The following is a 12,500-nucleotide window of genomic DNA, read 5'->3' on the forward strand; positions in this document are numbered from 1 at the left end:
TAAGCAGGGTTTGGCCTGGTTAGTACTTGGATGGGAGACCACCTGGGAATACCAGGTGCTGTAAGCTTTTCCCCTCTTGCTTCCATTACCATGGTCTTGTTATACATTACTAGTTTGTTATCTGAAACCCAACATAGATGAAGTTGCATAAGTAGTCTTGATGAGAGCTCTGCAATGGCTTACGGTCACACTACCCTGAGAACGCCGATCTCGTCTGATCTCGGAAGCTAAGCAGGGTTTGGCCTGGTTAGTACTTGGATGGGAGACCACCTGGGAATACCAGGTGCTGTAAGCTTTTCCCCTCTTGCTTCCATTACCATGGTCTTGTTATACATTACTAGTTTGTTATCTGGAACCCAACATAGATGAAGTTGCATAAGTAGTCTTGATGAGAGCTCTGCAACGGCTTGCGGTCACACTTCCCTGAGAACGCCCGATCTCGTCTGATCTCGGAAGCTAAGCAGGGTTTGGCCTGGTTAGTACTTGGATGGGAGACCACCTGGGAATACCAGGTGCTGTAAGCTTTTCCCCTCTTGCTTCCATTACCATGGTCTTGTTATACATTACTAGTTTGTTATCTGAAACCCAACATAGATGAAGTTGCATAATTTGTCTTGATGAGAGCTCTGCAATGGCTTACGGTCACACTACCCTGAGAACGCCCGATCTCGTCTCATCTCGGAAGCTAAGCAGGGTTTGGCCTGGTTAGTACTTGGATGGGAGACCACCTGGGAATACCAGGTGATGTAAGCTTTTCCCCTCTTGCTTCCATTACCATGGTCTTGTTATACATTACTAGTTTGTTATCTGAAACCCAACATAGATGAAGTTGCATAAGTAGTCTTGATGAGAGCTCTGCAATGGCTTACGGTCACACTACCGTGAGAACGCCCGATCTCGTCTGATCTCGGAAGCTAAGCAGGGTTTGGCCTGGTTAGTACTTGGATGGGAGACCACCTGGGAATACCAGGTGCTGTAAGCTTTTCCCCTCTTGCTTCCATTACCATGTTCATGTTATACATTACTAGTTTGTTATCTGAAACCCAACATAGATGAAGTTGCATAAGTAGTCTTGATGAGAGCTCTGCAATGGCTTACGGTCACACTACCGTGAGATCGCCCGATCTCGTCTGATCTCGGAAGCTAAGCAGGGTTTGGCCTGGTTAGTACTTGGATGGGAGACCACCTGGGAATACCAGGTGCTGTAAGCTTTTCCCCTCTTGCTTCCATTACCATGGTCTTGTTATACATTACTAGTTTGTTAACTGAAACCCAACATAGATGAAGTTGCATAAGTAGTCTTGATGAGAGCTCTGCAATGGCTTACGGTCACACTACCCTGAGAACGCCCGATCTCGTCTGATCTCGGAAGCTAAGCAGGGTTTGGCCTGGTTAGTACTTGGATGGGAGACCACCTGGGAATACCAGGTGCTGTAAGCTTTTCCCCTCTTGCTTCCATTACCATGGTCTTGTTATACATTACTAGTTTGTTATCTGAAACCCAACATAGATGAAGTTGCATAAGTAGTCTTGATGAGAGCTCTGCAATGGCTTACGGTCACACTACCCTGAGAACGCCCGATCTCGTCTGATCTCGGAAGCTAAGCAGGGTTTGGCCTGGTTAGTACTTGGATGGGAGACCACCTGGGAATACCAGGTGCTGTAAGCTTTTCCCCTCTTGCTTCCATTAGCATGGTCTTGTTATACATTACTAGTTTGTTATCTGAAACCCAACATAGATGAAGTTGCATAAGTAGTCTTGATGAGAGCTCTGCAATGGCTTACGGTCACACTACCCTGAGAACGCCCGATCTCGTCTGATCTCGGAAGCTAAGCAGGGTTTGGCCTGGTTAGTACTTGGATGGGAGACCACCTGGGAATAGCAGGTGCTGTAAGCTTTTCCCCTCTTGCTTCCATTACCATGGTCTTGTTATACATTACTAGTTTGTTATCTGAAACCCAACATAGATGAAGTTGCATAAGTAGTCTTGATGAGAGCTCTGCAATGGCTTACGGTCACACTACCCTGAGAACGCCCGATCTCGTCTGATCTCTGAAGCTAAGCAGGCTTTGGCCTGGTTAGTACTTGGATGGGAGACCACCTGGGAATACCAGGTGCTGTAAGCTTTTCCCCTCTTGCTTCCATTACCATGGTCTTGTTATACATTACTAGTTTGTTATCTGAAACCCAACATAGATGAAGTTGCATAAGTAGTCTTGATGAGAGCTCTGCAATGGCTTACGGTCACACTACCCTGAGAACGCCCGATCTCGTCTGATCTCGGAAGCTAAGCAGGGTTTGGCCTGGTTAGTACTTGGATGGGAGACCACCTGGGAATACCAGGTGCTGTAAGCTTTTCCCCTCTTGCTTCCATTACCATGGTCTTGTTATACATTACTAGTTTGTTATCTGAAACCCAACATAGATGAAGTTGCATAAGTAGTCTTGATGAGAGCTCTGCAATGGCTTACGGTCACACTACCCTGAGAACGCCCGATCTCGTCTGATCTCGGAAGCTAAGCAGGGTTTGGCCTGGTTAGTACTTGGATGGGAGACCACCTGGGAATACCAGGTGCTGTAAGCTTTACCCCTCTTGCTTCCATTACCATGGTCTTGTTATACATTACTAGTTTGTTATCTGAAACCCAACATAGATGAAGTTGCATAAGTAGTCTTGATGAGAGCTCTGCAATGGCTTACGGTCACACTACCCTGAGAACGCCCGATCTCGTCTGATCTCGGAAGCTAAGCAGGGTTTGGCCTGGTTAGTACTTGGATGGGAGACCACCTGGGAATACCAGGTGCTGTAAGCTTTTCCCCTCTTGCTTCCATTACCATGGTCTTGTTATACATTACTAGTTTGTTATCTGAAACCCAACATAGATGAAGTTGCATAAGTAGTCTTGATGAGAGCTCTGCAATGGCTTACGGTCACACTACCCTGAGAACGCCCGATCTCGTCTGATCTCGGAAGCTAAGCAGGGTTTGGCCTGGTTAGTACTTGGATGGGAGACCACCTGGGAATACCAGGTGCTGTAAGCTTTTCCCCTCTTGCTTCCATTAGCATGGTCTTGTTATACATTACTAGTTTGTTATCTGAAACCCAACATAGATGAAGTTGCATAAGTAGTCTTGATGAGAGCTCTGCAATGGCTTACGGTCACACTACCCTGAGAACGCCCGATCTCGTCTGATCTCGGAAGCTAAGCAGGGTTTGGCCTGGTTAGTACTTGGATGGGAGACCACCTGGGAATACCAGGTGCTGTAAGCTTTTCCCCTCTTGCTTCCATTACCATGGTCTTGTTATACATTACTAGTTTGTTATCTGAAACCCAACATAGATGAAGTTGCATAATTTGTCTTGATGAGAGCTCTGCAATGGCTTACGGTCACACTACCCTGAGAACGCCCGATCTCGTCTCATCTCGGAAGCTAAGCAGGGTTTGGCCTGGTTAGTACTTGGATGGGAGACCACCTGGGAATACCAGGTGCTGTAAGCTTTTCCCCTCTTGCTTCCATTACCATGGTCTTGTTATACATTACTAGTTTGTTATCTGAAACCCAACATAGATGAAGTTGCATAAGTAGTCTTGATGAGAGCTCTGCAATGGCTTACGGTCACACTACCGTGAGAACGCCCGATCTCGTCTGATCTCGGAAGCTAAGCAGGGTTTGGCCTGGTTAGTACTTGGATGGGAGACCACCTGGGAATACCAGGTGCTGTAAGCTTTTCCCCTCTTGCTTCCATTACCATGTTCATGTTATACATTACTAGTTTGTTATCTGAAACCCAACATAGATGAAGTTGCATAAGTAGTCTTGATGAGAGCTCTGCAATGGCTTACGGTCACACTACCGTGAGATCGCCCGATCTCGTCTGATCTCGGAAGCTAAGCAGGGTTTGGCCTGGTTAGTACTTGGATGGGAGACCACCTGGGAATACCAGGTGCTGTAAGCTTTTCCCCTCTTGCTTCCATTACCATGGTCTTGTTATACATTACTAGTTTGTTAACTGAAACCCAACATAGATGAAGTTGCATAAGTAGTCTTGATGAGAGCTCTGCAATGGCTTACGGTCACACTACCCTGAGAACGCCCGATCTCGTCTGATCTCGGAAGCTAAGCAGGGTTTGGCCTGGTTAGTACTTGGATGGGAGACCACCTGGGAATACCAGGTGCTGTAAGCTTTTCCCCTCTTGCTTCCATTACCATGGTCTTGTTATACATTACTAGTTTGTTATCTGAAACCCAACATAGATGAAGTTGCATAAGTAGTCTTGATGAGAGCTCTGCAATGGCTTACGGTCACACTACCCTGAGAACGCCCGATCTCGTCTGATCTCGGAAGCTAAGCAGGGTTTGGCCTGGTTAGTACTTGGATGGGAGACCACCTGGGAATACCAGGTGCTGTAAGCTTTTCCCCTCTTGCTTCCATTAGCATGGTCTTGTTATACATTACTAGTTTGTTATCTGAAACCCAACATAGATGAAGTTGCATAAGTAGTCTTGATGAGAGCTCTGCAATGGCTTACGGTCACACTACCCTGAGAACGCCCGATCTCGTCTGATCTCGGAAGCTAAGCAGGGTTTGGCCTGGTTAGTACTTGGATGGGAGACCACCTGGGAATAGCAGGTGCTGTAAGCTTTTCCCCTCTTGCTTCCATTACCATGGTCTTGTTATACATTACTAGTTTGTTATCTGAAACCCAACATAGATGAAGTTGCATAAGTAGTCTTGATGAGAGCTCTGCAATGGCTTACGGTCACACTACCCTGAGAACGCCCGATCTCGTCTGATCTCTGAAGCTAAGCAGGCTTTGGCCTGGTTAGTACTTGGATGGGAGACCACCTGGGAATACCAGGTGCTGTAAGCTTTTCCCCTCTTGCTTCCATTACCATGGTCTTGTTATACATTACTAGTTTGTTATCTGAAACCCAACATAGATGAAGTTGCATAAGTAGTCTTGATGAGAGCTCTGCAATGGCTTACGGTCACACTACCCTGAGAACGCCCGATCTCGTCTGATCTCGGAAGCTAAGCAGGGTTTGGCCTGGTTAGTACTTGGATGGGAGACCACCTGGGAATACCAGGTGCTGTAAGCTTTTCCCCTCTTGCTTCCATTACCATGGTCTTGTTATACATTACTAGTTTGTTATCTGAAACCCAACATAGATGAAGTTGCATAAGTAGTCTTGATGAGAGCTCTGCAATGGCTTACGGTCACACTACCCCGAGAACGCCCGATCTCGTCTGATCTCGGAAGCTAAGCAGGGTTTGGCCTGGTTAGTACTTGGATGGGAGACCACCTGGGAATACCAGGTGCTGTAAGCTTTTCCCCTCTTGCTTCCATTACCATGGTCTTGTTATACATTACTAGTTTGTTATCTGAAACCCAACATAGATGAAGTTGCATAAGTAGTCTTGATGAGAGCTCTGCAATGGCTTACGGTCACACTACCCTGAGAACGCCCGATCTCGTCTGATCTCGGAAGCTAAGCAGGGTTTGGCCTGGTTCGTACTTGGATGGGAGACCACCTGGGAATACCAGGTGCTGTAAGCTTTTCCCCTCTTGCTTCCATTACCATGGTCTTGTTATACATTACTAGTTTGTTATCTGAAACCCAACATAGATGAAGTTGCATAAGTAGTCTTGATGAGAGCTCTGCAATGGCTTACGGTCACACTACCCTGAGAACTCCCGATCTCGTCTGATCTCGGAAGCTAAGCAGGGTTTGGCCTGGTTAGTACTTGGATGGGAGACCACCTGGGAATACCAGGTGCTGTAAGATTTTCCCCTCTTGCTTCCATTACCATGGTCTTGTTATACATTACTAGTTTGTTATCTGAAACCCAACATAGATGAAGTTGCATAATTAGTCTTGATGAGAGGTCTGCAATGGCTTACGGTCACACTACCCTGAGAACGCCCGATCTCGTCTGATCTCGGAAGCTAAGCAGGGTTTGGCCTGGTTAGTACTTGGATGGGAGACCACCTGGGAATACCAGGTGCTGTAAGCTTTTCCCCTCTTGCTTCCATTACCATGGTCTTGTTATACATTACTAGTTTGTTATCTGAAACCCAACGTAGATGAAGTTGCATAAGTAGTCTTGATGAGAGCTCTGCAATGGCTTACGGTCACACTACCCTGAGAACGCCCGATCTCGTCTGATCTCGGAAGCTAAGCAGGGTTTGGCCTGGTTAGTACTTGGATGGGAGTCCACCTGGGAATACCAGGTGCTGTAAGCTTTTCCCCTCTTGCTTCCATTACCATGGTCTTGTTATACATTACTAGTTTGTTATCTGAAACCCAACATAGATGAAGTTGCATAAGTAGTCTTGATGAGAGCTGTGCAATGGCTTACGGTCACACTACCCTGAGAACGCCCGATCTTGTCTGATCTCGGAAGCTAAGCAGCGTTTGGCCTGGTTAGTACTTGGATGGGAGACCACCTGGGAATACCAGGTGCTGTAAGCTTTTCCCCTCTTGCTTCCATTACCATGGTCTTGTTATACATTACTAGTTTTTTATCTGAAACCCAACATAGATGAAGTTGCATAAGCAGTCTTGATGAGAGCTCTGCAATGGCTTACGGTCACACTACCCTGAGAACGCCCGATCTCGTCTGATCTCGGAAGCTAAGCAGGGTTTGGCCTGGTTAGTACTTGGATGGGAGACCACCTGGGAATACCAGGTGCTGTAAGCTTTTCCCCTCTTGCTTCCATTACCATGGTCTTGTTATACATTACTAGTTTGTTATCTGAAACCCAACATAGATGAAGTTGCATAAGTAGTCTTGATGAGAGCTCTGCAATGGCTTACGGTCACACTACCCTGAGAACGCCCGATCTCGTCTGATCTCGGAAGCTAAGCAGGGTTTGGCCTGGTTAGTACTTGGATGGGAGACCACCTGGGAATACCAGGTGCTGTAAGCTTTTCCCCTCTTGCTTCCATTACCATGGTCTTGTTATACATTACTAGTTTGTTATCTGAAACCCAACATAAATGAAGTTGCATAAGTAGTCTTGATGAGAGCTCTGCAATGGCTTACGGTCACACTACCCTGAGAACGCCCGATCTCGTCTGATCTCGGAAGCTAAGCAGGGTTTGGCCTGGTTAGTACTTGGATGGGAGACCACCTGGGAATACCAGGTGCTGTAAGCTTTTCCCCTCTTGCTTCCATTACCATGGTCTTGTTATACATTACTAGTTTGTTATCTGAAACCCAACATAGATGAAGTTGCATAAGTAGTCTTGATGAGAGCTCTGCAATGGCTTACGGTCACACTACCCTGAGAACGCCCGATCTCGTCTGATCTCGGAAGCTAAGCAGGGTTTGGCCTGGTTAGTACTTGGATGGGAGACCACCTGGGAATACCAGGTGCTGTAAGCTTTTCCCCTCTTGCTTCCATTACCATGGTCTTGTTATACATTACTAGTTTGTTATCTGAAACCCAACATAGATGAAGTTGCATAAGTAGTCTTGATGAGAGCTCTGCAATGGCTTACGGTCACACTACCCTGAGAATGCCCGATCTCGTCTGATCTCGGAAGCTAAGCAGGGTTTGGCCTGGTTAGTACTTGGATGGGAGACCACCTGGGAATTCCAGGTGCTGTAAGCTTTTCCCCTCTTGCTTCCATTACCATGGTCTTGTTATACATTACTAGTTTTTTATCTGAAACCCAACATAGATGAAGTTGCATAAGTAGTCTTGATGAGAGCTCTGCAATGGCTTACGGTCACACTACCCTGAGAACGCCCGATCTCGTCTGATCTCGGAAGCTAAGCAGGGTTTGGCCTGGTTAGTACTTGGATGGGAGACCACCTGGGAATACCAGGTGCTGTAAGCTTTTCCCCTCTTGCTTCCATTACCATGGTCTTGTTATACATTACTAGTTTGTTATCTGAAACCCAACATAGATGAAGTTGCATAAGTAGTCTTGATGAGAGCTCTGCAATGGCTTACGGTCACACTACCCTGAGAACGCCCGATCTCGTCTGATCTCGGAAGCTAAGCAGGGTTTGGCCTGGTTAGTACTTGGATGGGAGACCACCTGGGAATACCAGGTGCTGTAAGCTTTTCCCCTCTTGCTTCCATTACCATTGTCTTGTTATACATTACTAGTTTGTTATCTGAAACCCAACATAGATGAAGTTGCATAAGTAGTCTTGATGAGAGCTCTGCAATGGCTTACGGTCACACTACCCTGAGAACGCCCGATCTCGTCTGATCTCGGAAGCTAAGCAGGGTTTGGCCTGGTTAGTACTTGGATGGGAGACCACCTGGGAATACCAGGTGCTGTAAGCTTTTCCCCTCTTGCTTCCATTACCATGGTCTTGTTATACATTACTAGTTTGTTATCTGAAACCCAACATAGATGAAGTTGCATAAGTAGTCTTGATGAGAGCTCTGCAATGGCTTACGGTCACACTACCCTGAGAACGCCCGATCTCGTCTGATCTCGGAAGCTAAGCAGGGTTTGGCCTGGTTAGTACTTGGATGGGAGACCACCTGGGAATACCAGGTGCTGTAAGCTTTTCCCCTCTTGCTTCCATTACCATGGTCTTGTTATACATTACTAGTTTGTTATCTGGAACCCAACATAGATGAAGTTGCATAAGTAGTCTTGATGAGAGCTCTGCAATGGCTTGCGGTCACACTTCCCTGAGAACGCCCGATCTCGTCTGATCTCGGAAGCTAAGCAGGGTTTGGCCTGGTTAGTACTTGGATGGGAGACCACCTGGGAATACCAGGTGCTGTAAGCTTTTCCCCTCTTGCTTCCATTACCATGGTCTTGTTATACATTACTAGTTTGTTATCTGAAACCCAACATAGATGAAGTTGCATAATTTGTCTTGATGAGAGCTCTGCAATGGCTTACGGTCACACTACCCTGAGAACGCCCGATCTCGTCTCATCTCGGAAGCTAAGCAGGGTTTGGCCTGGTTAGTACTTGGATGGGAGACCACCTGGGAATACCAGGTGCTGTAAGCTTTTCCCCTCTTGCTTCCATTACCATGGTCTTGTTATACATTACTAGTTTGTTATCTGAAACCCAACATAGATGAAGTTGCATAAGTAGTCTTGATGAGAGCTCTGCAATGGCTTACGGTCACACTACCGTGAGAACGCCCGATCTCGTCTGATCTCGGAAGCTAAGCAGGGTTTGGCCTGGTTAGTACTTGGATGGGAGACCACCTGGGAATACCAGGTGCTGTAAGCTTTTCCCCTCTTGCTTCCATTACCATGTTCATGTTATACATTACTAGTTTGTTATCTGAAACCCAACATAGATGAAGTTGCATAAGTAGTCTTGATGAGAGCTCTGCAATGGCTTACGGTCACACTACCGTGAGATCGCCCGATCTCGTCTGATCTCGGAAGCTAAGCAGGGTTTGGCCTGGTTAGTACTTGGATGGGAGACCACCTGGGAATACCAGGTGCTGTAAGCTTTTCCCCTCTTGCTTCCATTACCATGGTCTTGTTATACATTACTAGTTTGTTAACTGAAACCCAACATAGATGAAGTTGCATAAGTAGTCTTGATGAGAGCTCTGCAATGGCTTACGGTCACACTACCCTGAGAACGCCCGATCTCGTCTGATCTCGGAAGCTAAGCAGGGTTTGGCCTGGTTAGTACTTGGATGGGAGACCACCTGGGAATACCAGGTGCTGTAAGCTTTTCCCCTCTTGCTTCCATTACCATGGTCTTGTTATACATTACTAGTTTGTTATCTGAAACCCAACATAGATGAAGTTGCATAAGTAGTCTTGATGAGAGCTCTGCAATGGCTTACGGTCACACTACCCTGAGAACGCCCGATCTCGTCTGATCTCGGAAGCTAAGCAGGGTTTGGCCTGGTTAGTACTTGGATGGGAGACCACCTGGGAATACCAGGTGCTGTAAGCTTTTCCCCTCTTGCTTCCATTAGCATGGTCTTGTTATACATTACTAGTTTGTTATCTGAAACCCAACATAGATGAAGTTGCATAAGTAGTCTTGATGAGAGCTCTGCAATGGCTTACGGTCACACTACCCTGAGAACGCCCGATCTCGTCTGATCTCGGAAGCTAAGCAGGGTTTGGCCTGGTTAGTACTTGGATGGGAGACCACCTGGGAATAGCAGGTGCTGTAAGCTTTTCCCCTCTTGCTTCCATTACCATGGTCTTGTTATACATTACTAGTTTGTTATCTGAAACCCAACATAGATGAAGTTGCATAAGTAGTCTTGATGAGAGCTCTGCAATGGCTTACGGTCACACTACCCTGAGAACGCCCGATCTCGTCTGATCTCTGAAGCTAAGCAGGCTTTGGCCTGGTTAGTACTTGGATGGGAGACCACCTGGGAATACCAGGTGCTGTAAGCTTTTCCCCTCTTGCTTCCATTACCATGGTCTTGTTATACATTACTAGTTTGTTATCTGAAACCCAACATAGATGAAGTTGCATAAGTAGTCTTGATGAGAGCTCTGCAATGGCTTACGGTCACACTACCCTGAGAACGCCCGATCTCGTCTGATCTCGGAAGCTAAGCAGGGTTTGGCCTGGTTAGTACTTGGATGGGAGACCACCTGGGAATACCAGGTGCTGTAAGCTTTTCCCCTCTTGCTTCCATTACCATGGTCTTGTTATACATTACTAGTTTGTTATCTGAAACCCAACATAGATGAAGTTGCATAAGTAGTCTTGATGAGAGCTCTGCAATGGCTTACGGTCACACTACCCTGAGAACGCCCGATCTCGTCTGATCTCGGAAGCTAAGCAGGGTTTGGCCTGGTTAGTACTTGGATGGGAGACCACCTGGGAATACCAGGTGCTGTAAGCTTTACCCCTCTTGCTTCCATTACCATGGTCTTGTTATACATTACTAGTTTGTTATCTGAAACCCAACATAGATGAAGTTGCATAAGTAGTCTTGATGAGAGCTCTGCAATGGCTTACGGTCACACTACCCTGAGAACGCCCGATCTCGTCTGATCTCGGAAGCTAAGCAGGGTTTGGCCTGGTTAGTACTTGGATGGGAGACCACCTGGGAATACCAGGTGCTGTAAGCTTTTCCCCTCTTGCTTCCATTACCATGGTCTTGTTATACATTACTAGTTTGTTATCTGAAACCCAACATAGATGAAGTTGCATAAGTAGTCTTGATGAGAGCTCTGCAATGGCTTACGGTCACACTACCCTGAGAACGCCCGATCTCGTCTGATCTCGGAAGCTAAGCAGGGTTTGGCCTGGTTAGTACTTGGATGGGAGACCACCTGGGAATACCAGGTGCTGTAAGCTTTTCCCCTCTTGCTTCCATTAGCATGGTCTTGTTATACATTACTAGTTTGTTATCTGAAACCCAACATAGATGAAGTTGCATAAGTAGTCTTGATGAGAGCTCTGCAATGGCTTACGGTCACACTACCCTGAGAACGCCCGATCTCGTCTGATCTCGGAAGCTAAGCAGGGTTTGGCCTGGTTAGTACTTGGATGGGAGACCACCTGGGAATACCAGGTGCTGTAAGCTTTTCCCCTCTTGCTTCCATTACCATGGTCTTGTTATACATTACTAGTTTGTTATCTGAAACCCAACATAGATGAAGTTGCATAAGTAGTCTTGATGAGAGCTCTGCAATGGCTTACGGTCACACTACCCTGAGAACGCCTGATCTCGGAAGATAAGCAGGGTTTGGCCTAGTTAGAACTTGCATGGGAGACCACCTGGGAATACCAGGTGCTGTAAGCTTTTCCCCTCTTGCTTCCATTACCATGGTCTTGTTATACATTACTAGTTTGTTATCTGAAACCCAACATAGATGAAGTTGCATAAGTAGTCTTGATGAGAGCTCTGCAATTGCTTACGGTCACACTACCCTGAGAACGCCCGATCTCGTCTGATCTCGGAAGCTAAGCAGGGTTTGGCCTGGTTAGTACTTGGATGGGAGACCACCTGGGAATACCAGGTGCTGTAAGCTTTTCCCCTCTTGCTTCCATTACCATGGTCTTGTTATACATTACTAGTTTGTTATCTGAAACCCAACATAGATGAAGTTGCATAAGTAGTCTTGATGAGAGCTCTGCAATGGCTTACGGTCACACTACCCTGAGAACGCCCGATCTCGTCTGATCTCGGAAGCTATGCAGGGTTTGGCCTGGTTAGTACTTGGATGGGAGACCACCTGGGAATACCAGGTGCTGTAAGCTTTTCCCCTCTTGCTTCCATTACCATGGTCTTGTTATACATTACTAGTTTGTTATCTGAAACCCAACATAGATGAAGTTGCATAAGTAGTCTTGATGAGAGCTATGCAATGGCTTACGGTCACACTACCCTGAGAACGCCCGATCTCGTCTGATCTCGGAAGCTAAGCAGGGTTTGGCCTGGTTAGTACTTGGATGGGAGACCACCTGGGAATACCAGGTGCTGTAAGCTTTTCCCCTCTTGCTTCCATTACCATGGTCTTGTTATACATTACTAGTTTGTTATCTGAAACCCAACATAGATGAAGTT

At 46.6% G+C, this 12,500-nt stretch overlaps 53 non-coding genes and 2 pseudogenes across 53 annotated transcripts in view; all 55 read left to right on the top strand.

Annotated features, from left to right (window-relative positions):
• LOC125791177 (5S ribosomal RNA) overlaps positions 1-67 on the top strand; it is a 119-nt gene extending 52 nt beyond the window's left edge. The window contains exon 1 of the ribosomal RNA XR_007430903.1: positions 1-67. This exon is cut by the window's left edge and continues 52 nt beyond it. This is a non-coding gene — a ribosomal RNA (5S ribosomal RNA).
• Positions 68-177: 110 nt separating this feature from the next.
• Positions 178-295, top strand: LOC125792514 (5S ribosomal RNA). The gene has a single exon (XR_007432247.1). It is a non-coding gene; the product is annotated as a 5S ribosomal RNA (ribosomal RNA).
• Positions 296-405: 110 nt separating this feature from the next.
• On the top strand, positions 406-524 carry LOC125791877 (5S ribosomal RNA). The gene has a single exon (XR_007431609.1). It is a non-coding gene; the product is annotated as a 5S ribosomal RNA (ribosomal RNA).
• Positions 525-634: 110 nt separating this feature from the next.
• On the top strand, positions 635-753 carry LOC125792682 (5S ribosomal RNA; annotated as a pseudogene).
• Positions 754-863: 110 nt separating this feature from the next.
• Positions 864-982, top strand: LOC125792126 (5S ribosomal RNA). Its single transcript, XR_007431858.1, has one exon. It is a non-coding gene; the product is annotated as a 5S ribosomal RNA (ribosomal RNA).
• A 110-nt stretch (positions 983-1,092) lies between these two features.
• On the top strand, positions 1,093-1,211 carry LOC125792393 (5S ribosomal RNA). Its single transcript, XR_007432125.1, has one exon. It is a non-coding gene; the product is annotated as a 5S ribosomal RNA (ribosomal RNA).
• A 110-nt stretch (positions 1,212-1,321) lies between these two features.
• Positions 1,322-1,440, top strand: LOC125791178 (5S ribosomal RNA). The gene has a single exon (XR_007430904.1). It is a non-coding gene; the product is annotated as a 5S ribosomal RNA (ribosomal RNA).
• Positions 1,441-1,550: 110 nt separating this feature from the next.
• LOC125791179 (5S ribosomal RNA) lies at positions 1,551-1,669 on the top strand. Its single transcript, XR_007430905.1, has one exon. It is a non-coding gene; the product is annotated as a 5S ribosomal RNA (ribosomal RNA).
• A 110-nt stretch (positions 1,670-1,779) lies between these two features.
• Positions 1,780-1,898, top strand: LOC125792002 (5S ribosomal RNA). The gene has a single exon (XR_007431734.1). It is a non-coding gene; the product is annotated as a 5S ribosomal RNA (ribosomal RNA).
• Positions 1,899-2,008: 110 nt separating this feature from the next.
• On the top strand, positions 2,009-2,127 carry LOC125792601 (5S ribosomal RNA). The gene has a single exon (XR_007432333.1). It is a non-coding gene; the product is annotated as a 5S ribosomal RNA (ribosomal RNA).
• A 110-nt stretch (positions 2,128-2,237) lies between these two features.
• Positions 2,238-2,356, top strand: LOC125791180 (5S ribosomal RNA). Its single transcript, XR_007430906.1, has one exon. It is a non-coding gene; the product is annotated as a 5S ribosomal RNA (ribosomal RNA).
• Positions 2,357-2,466: 110 nt separating this feature from the next.
• Positions 2,467-2,585, top strand: LOC125791181 (5S ribosomal RNA). Its single transcript, XR_007430907.1, has one exon. It is a non-coding gene; the product is annotated as a 5S ribosomal RNA (ribosomal RNA).
• Positions 2,586-2,695: 110 nt separating this feature from the next.
• On the top strand, positions 2,696-2,814 carry LOC125791182 (5S ribosomal RNA). Its single transcript, XR_007430908.1, has one exon. It is a non-coding gene; the product is annotated as a 5S ribosomal RNA (ribosomal RNA).
• Positions 2,815-2,924: 110 nt separating this feature from the next.
• On the top strand, positions 2,925-3,043 carry LOC125791183 (5S ribosomal RNA). Its single transcript, XR_007430909.1, has one exon. It is a non-coding gene; the product is annotated as a 5S ribosomal RNA (ribosomal RNA).
• Positions 3,044-3,153: 110 nt separating this feature from the next.
• Positions 3,154-3,272, top strand: LOC125791185 (5S ribosomal RNA). The gene has a single exon (XR_007430911.1). It is a non-coding gene; the product is annotated as a 5S ribosomal RNA (ribosomal RNA).
• A 110-nt stretch (positions 3,273-3,382) lies between these two features.
• Positions 3,383-3,501, top strand: LOC125792563 (5S ribosomal RNA). Its single transcript, XR_007432295.1, has one exon. It is a non-coding gene; the product is annotated as a 5S ribosomal RNA (ribosomal RNA).
• Positions 3,502-3,611: 110 nt separating this feature from the next.
• LOC125792127 (5S ribosomal RNA) lies at positions 3,612-3,730 on the top strand. Its single transcript, XR_007431859.1, has one exon. It is a non-coding gene; the product is annotated as a 5S ribosomal RNA (ribosomal RNA).
• A 110-nt stretch (positions 3,731-3,840) lies between these two features.
• Positions 3,841-3,959, top strand: LOC125792394 (5S ribosomal RNA). Its single transcript, XR_007432126.1, has one exon. It is a non-coding gene; the product is annotated as a 5S ribosomal RNA (ribosomal RNA).
• Positions 3,960-4,069: 110 nt separating this feature from the next.
• On the top strand, positions 4,070-4,188 carry LOC125791186 (5S ribosomal RNA). The gene has a single exon (XR_007430912.1). It is a non-coding gene; the product is annotated as a 5S ribosomal RNA (ribosomal RNA).
• Positions 4,189-4,298: 110 nt separating this feature from the next.
• On the top strand, positions 4,299-4,417 carry LOC125791187 (5S ribosomal RNA). The gene has a single exon (XR_007430913.1). It is a non-coding gene; the product is annotated as a 5S ribosomal RNA (ribosomal RNA).
• Positions 4,418-4,527: 110 nt separating this feature from the next.
• LOC125792003 (5S ribosomal RNA) lies at positions 4,528-4,646 on the top strand. Its single transcript, XR_007431735.1, has one exon. It is a non-coding gene; the product is annotated as a 5S ribosomal RNA (ribosomal RNA).
• Positions 4,647-4,756: 110 nt separating this feature from the next.
• LOC125792602 (5S ribosomal RNA) lies at positions 4,757-4,875 on the top strand. The gene has a single exon (XR_007432334.1). It is a non-coding gene; the product is annotated as a 5S ribosomal RNA (ribosomal RNA).
• A 110-nt stretch (positions 4,876-4,985) lies between these two features.
• Positions 4,986-5,104, top strand: LOC125791188 (5S ribosomal RNA). The gene has a single exon (XR_007430914.1). It is a non-coding gene; the product is annotated as a 5S ribosomal RNA (ribosomal RNA).
• Positions 5,105-5,214: 110 nt separating this feature from the next.
• On the top strand, positions 5,215-5,333 carry LOC125791955 (5S ribosomal RNA). Its single transcript, XR_007431687.1, has one exon. It is a non-coding gene; the product is annotated as a 5S ribosomal RNA (ribosomal RNA).
• A 110-nt stretch (positions 5,334-5,443) lies between these two features.
• On the top strand, positions 5,444-5,562 carry LOC125791939 (5S ribosomal RNA). The gene has a single exon (XR_007431671.1). It is a non-coding gene; the product is annotated as a 5S ribosomal RNA (ribosomal RNA).
• A 110-nt stretch (positions 5,563-5,672) lies between these two features.
• Positions 5,673-5,791, top strand: LOC125792031 (5S ribosomal RNA). Its single transcript, XR_007431763.1, has one exon. It is a non-coding gene; the product is annotated as a 5S ribosomal RNA (ribosomal RNA).
• Positions 5,792-5,901: 110 nt separating this feature from the next.
• Positions 5,902-6,020, top strand: LOC125791189 (5S ribosomal RNA). The gene has a single exon (XR_007430915.1). It is a non-coding gene; the product is annotated as a 5S ribosomal RNA (ribosomal RNA).
• A 110-nt stretch (positions 6,021-6,130) lies between these two features.
• LOC125791838 (5S ribosomal RNA) lies at positions 6,131-6,249 on the top strand. The gene has a single exon (XR_007431570.1). It is a non-coding gene; the product is annotated as a 5S ribosomal RNA (ribosomal RNA).
• A 110-nt stretch (positions 6,250-6,359) lies between these two features.
• Positions 6,360-6,478, top strand: LOC125792576 (5S ribosomal RNA). The gene has a single exon (XR_007432308.1). It is a non-coding gene; the product is annotated as a 5S ribosomal RNA (ribosomal RNA).
• Positions 6,479-6,588: 110 nt separating this feature from the next.
• On the top strand, positions 6,589-6,707 carry LOC125791191 (5S ribosomal RNA). Its single transcript, XR_007430917.1, has one exon. It is a non-coding gene; the product is annotated as a 5S ribosomal RNA (ribosomal RNA).
• A 110-nt stretch (positions 6,708-6,817) lies between these two features.
• On the top strand, positions 6,818-6,936 carry LOC125791193 (5S ribosomal RNA). The gene has a single exon (XR_007430918.1). It is a non-coding gene; the product is annotated as a 5S ribosomal RNA (ribosomal RNA).
• Positions 6,937-7,046: 110 nt separating this feature from the next.
• LOC125791194 (5S ribosomal RNA) lies at positions 7,047-7,165 on the top strand. The gene has a single exon (XR_007430919.1). It is a non-coding gene; the product is annotated as a 5S ribosomal RNA (ribosomal RNA).
• A 110-nt stretch (positions 7,166-7,275) lies between these two features.
• LOC125791195 (5S ribosomal RNA) lies at positions 7,276-7,394 on the top strand. The gene has a single exon (XR_007430920.1). It is a non-coding gene; the product is annotated as a 5S ribosomal RNA (ribosomal RNA).
• Positions 7,395-7,504: 110 nt separating this feature from the next.
• Positions 7,505-7,623, top strand: LOC125791852 (5S ribosomal RNA). The gene has a single exon (XR_007431584.1). It is a non-coding gene; the product is annotated as a 5S ribosomal RNA (ribosomal RNA).
• Positions 7,624-7,733: 110 nt separating this feature from the next.
• LOC125791196 (5S ribosomal RNA) lies at positions 7,734-7,852 on the top strand. The gene has a single exon (XR_007430921.1). It is a non-coding gene; the product is annotated as a 5S ribosomal RNA (ribosomal RNA).
• Positions 7,853-7,962: 110 nt separating this feature from the next.
• On the top strand, positions 7,963-8,081 carry LOC125791198 (5S ribosomal RNA). The gene has a single exon (XR_007430924.1). It is a non-coding gene; the product is annotated as a 5S ribosomal RNA (ribosomal RNA).
• Positions 8,082-8,191: 110 nt separating this feature from the next.
• Positions 8,192-8,310, top strand: LOC125791199 (5S ribosomal RNA). Its single transcript, XR_007430925.1, has one exon. It is a non-coding gene; the product is annotated as a 5S ribosomal RNA (ribosomal RNA).
• A 110-nt stretch (positions 8,311-8,420) lies between these two features.
• LOC125791200 (5S ribosomal RNA) lies at positions 8,421-8,539 on the top strand. The gene has a single exon (XR_007430926.1). It is a non-coding gene; the product is annotated as a 5S ribosomal RNA (ribosomal RNA).
• A 110-nt stretch (positions 8,540-8,649) lies between these two features.
• On the top strand, positions 8,650-8,768 carry LOC125791878 (5S ribosomal RNA). Its single transcript, XR_007431610.1, has one exon. It is a non-coding gene; the product is annotated as a 5S ribosomal RNA (ribosomal RNA).
• A 110-nt stretch (positions 8,769-8,878) lies between these two features.
• Positions 8,879-8,997, top strand: LOC125792564 (5S ribosomal RNA). Its single transcript, XR_007432296.1, has one exon. It is a non-coding gene; the product is annotated as a 5S ribosomal RNA (ribosomal RNA).
• A 110-nt stretch (positions 8,998-9,107) lies between these two features.
• LOC125792128 (5S ribosomal RNA) lies at positions 9,108-9,226 on the top strand. Its single transcript, XR_007431860.1, has one exon. It is a non-coding gene; the product is annotated as a 5S ribosomal RNA (ribosomal RNA).
• A 110-nt stretch (positions 9,227-9,336) lies between these two features.
• On the top strand, positions 9,337-9,455 carry LOC125792395 (5S ribosomal RNA). Its single transcript, XR_007432127.1, has one exon. It is a non-coding gene; the product is annotated as a 5S ribosomal RNA (ribosomal RNA).
• Positions 9,456-9,565: 110 nt separating this feature from the next.
• On the top strand, positions 9,566-9,684 carry LOC125791201 (5S ribosomal RNA). Its single transcript, XR_007430927.1, has one exon. It is a non-coding gene; the product is annotated as a 5S ribosomal RNA (ribosomal RNA).
• A 110-nt stretch (positions 9,685-9,794) lies between these two features.
• Positions 9,795-9,913, top strand: LOC125791202 (5S ribosomal RNA). Its single transcript, XR_007430928.1, has one exon. It is a non-coding gene; the product is annotated as a 5S ribosomal RNA (ribosomal RNA).
• Positions 9,914-10,023: 110 nt separating this feature from the next.
• LOC125792004 (5S ribosomal RNA) lies at positions 10,024-10,142 on the top strand. Its single transcript, XR_007431736.1, has one exon. It is a non-coding gene; the product is annotated as a 5S ribosomal RNA (ribosomal RNA).
• A 110-nt stretch (positions 10,143-10,252) lies between these two features.
• On the top strand, positions 10,253-10,371 carry LOC125792603 (5S ribosomal RNA). The gene has a single exon (XR_007432335.1). It is a non-coding gene; the product is annotated as a 5S ribosomal RNA (ribosomal RNA).
• Positions 10,372-10,481: 110 nt separating this feature from the next.
• Positions 10,482-10,600, top strand: LOC125791203 (5S ribosomal RNA). The gene has a single exon (XR_007430929.1). It is a non-coding gene; the product is annotated as a 5S ribosomal RNA (ribosomal RNA).
• Positions 10,601-10,710: 110 nt separating this feature from the next.
• On the top strand, positions 10,711-10,829 carry LOC125791204 (5S ribosomal RNA). The gene has a single exon (XR_007430930.1). It is a non-coding gene; the product is annotated as a 5S ribosomal RNA (ribosomal RNA).
• Positions 10,830-10,939: 110 nt separating this feature from the next.
• LOC125791205 (5S ribosomal RNA) lies at positions 10,940-11,058 on the top strand. The gene has a single exon (XR_007430931.1). It is a non-coding gene; the product is annotated as a 5S ribosomal RNA (ribosomal RNA).
• Positions 11,059-11,168: 110 nt separating this feature from the next.
• LOC125791206 (5S ribosomal RNA) lies at positions 11,169-11,287 on the top strand. Its single transcript, XR_007430932.1, has one exon. It is a non-coding gene; the product is annotated as a 5S ribosomal RNA (ribosomal RNA).
• A 110-nt stretch (positions 11,288-11,397) lies between these two features.
• LOC125791207 (5S ribosomal RNA) lies at positions 11,398-11,516 on the top strand. Its single transcript, XR_007430933.1, has one exon. It is a non-coding gene; the product is annotated as a 5S ribosomal RNA (ribosomal RNA).
• Positions 11,517-11,626: 110 nt separating this feature from the next.
• On the top strand, positions 11,627-11,735 carry LOC125792799 (5S ribosomal RNA; annotated as a pseudogene).
• Positions 11,736-11,845: 110 nt separating this feature from the next.
• Positions 11,846-11,964, top strand: LOC125791209 (5S ribosomal RNA). The gene has a single exon (XR_007430935.1). It is a non-coding gene; the product is annotated as a 5S ribosomal RNA (ribosomal RNA).
• Positions 11,965-12,074: 110 nt separating this feature from the next.
• LOC125792278 (5S ribosomal RNA) lies at positions 12,075-12,193 on the top strand. Its single transcript, XR_007432010.1, has one exon. It is a non-coding gene; the product is annotated as a 5S ribosomal RNA (ribosomal RNA).
• A 110-nt stretch (positions 12,194-12,303) lies between these two features.
• LOC125791210 (5S ribosomal RNA) lies at positions 12,304-12,422 on the top strand. Its single transcript, XR_007430936.1, has one exon. It is a non-coding gene; the product is annotated as a 5S ribosomal RNA (ribosomal RNA).
• The last annotated feature ends 78 nt before the right edge of the window (positions 12,423-12,500 follow it).

Source organism: Astyanax mexicanus, unplaced genomic scaffold (genome assembly GCF_023375975.1).
Source record: "Astyanax mexicanus isolate ESR-SI-001 unplaced genomic scaffold, AstMex3_surface scaffold_36, whole genome shotgun sequence".
NCBI lineage: Eukaryota > Metazoa > Chordata > Actinopteri > Characiformes > Acestrorhamphidae > Astyanax > Astyanax mexicanus.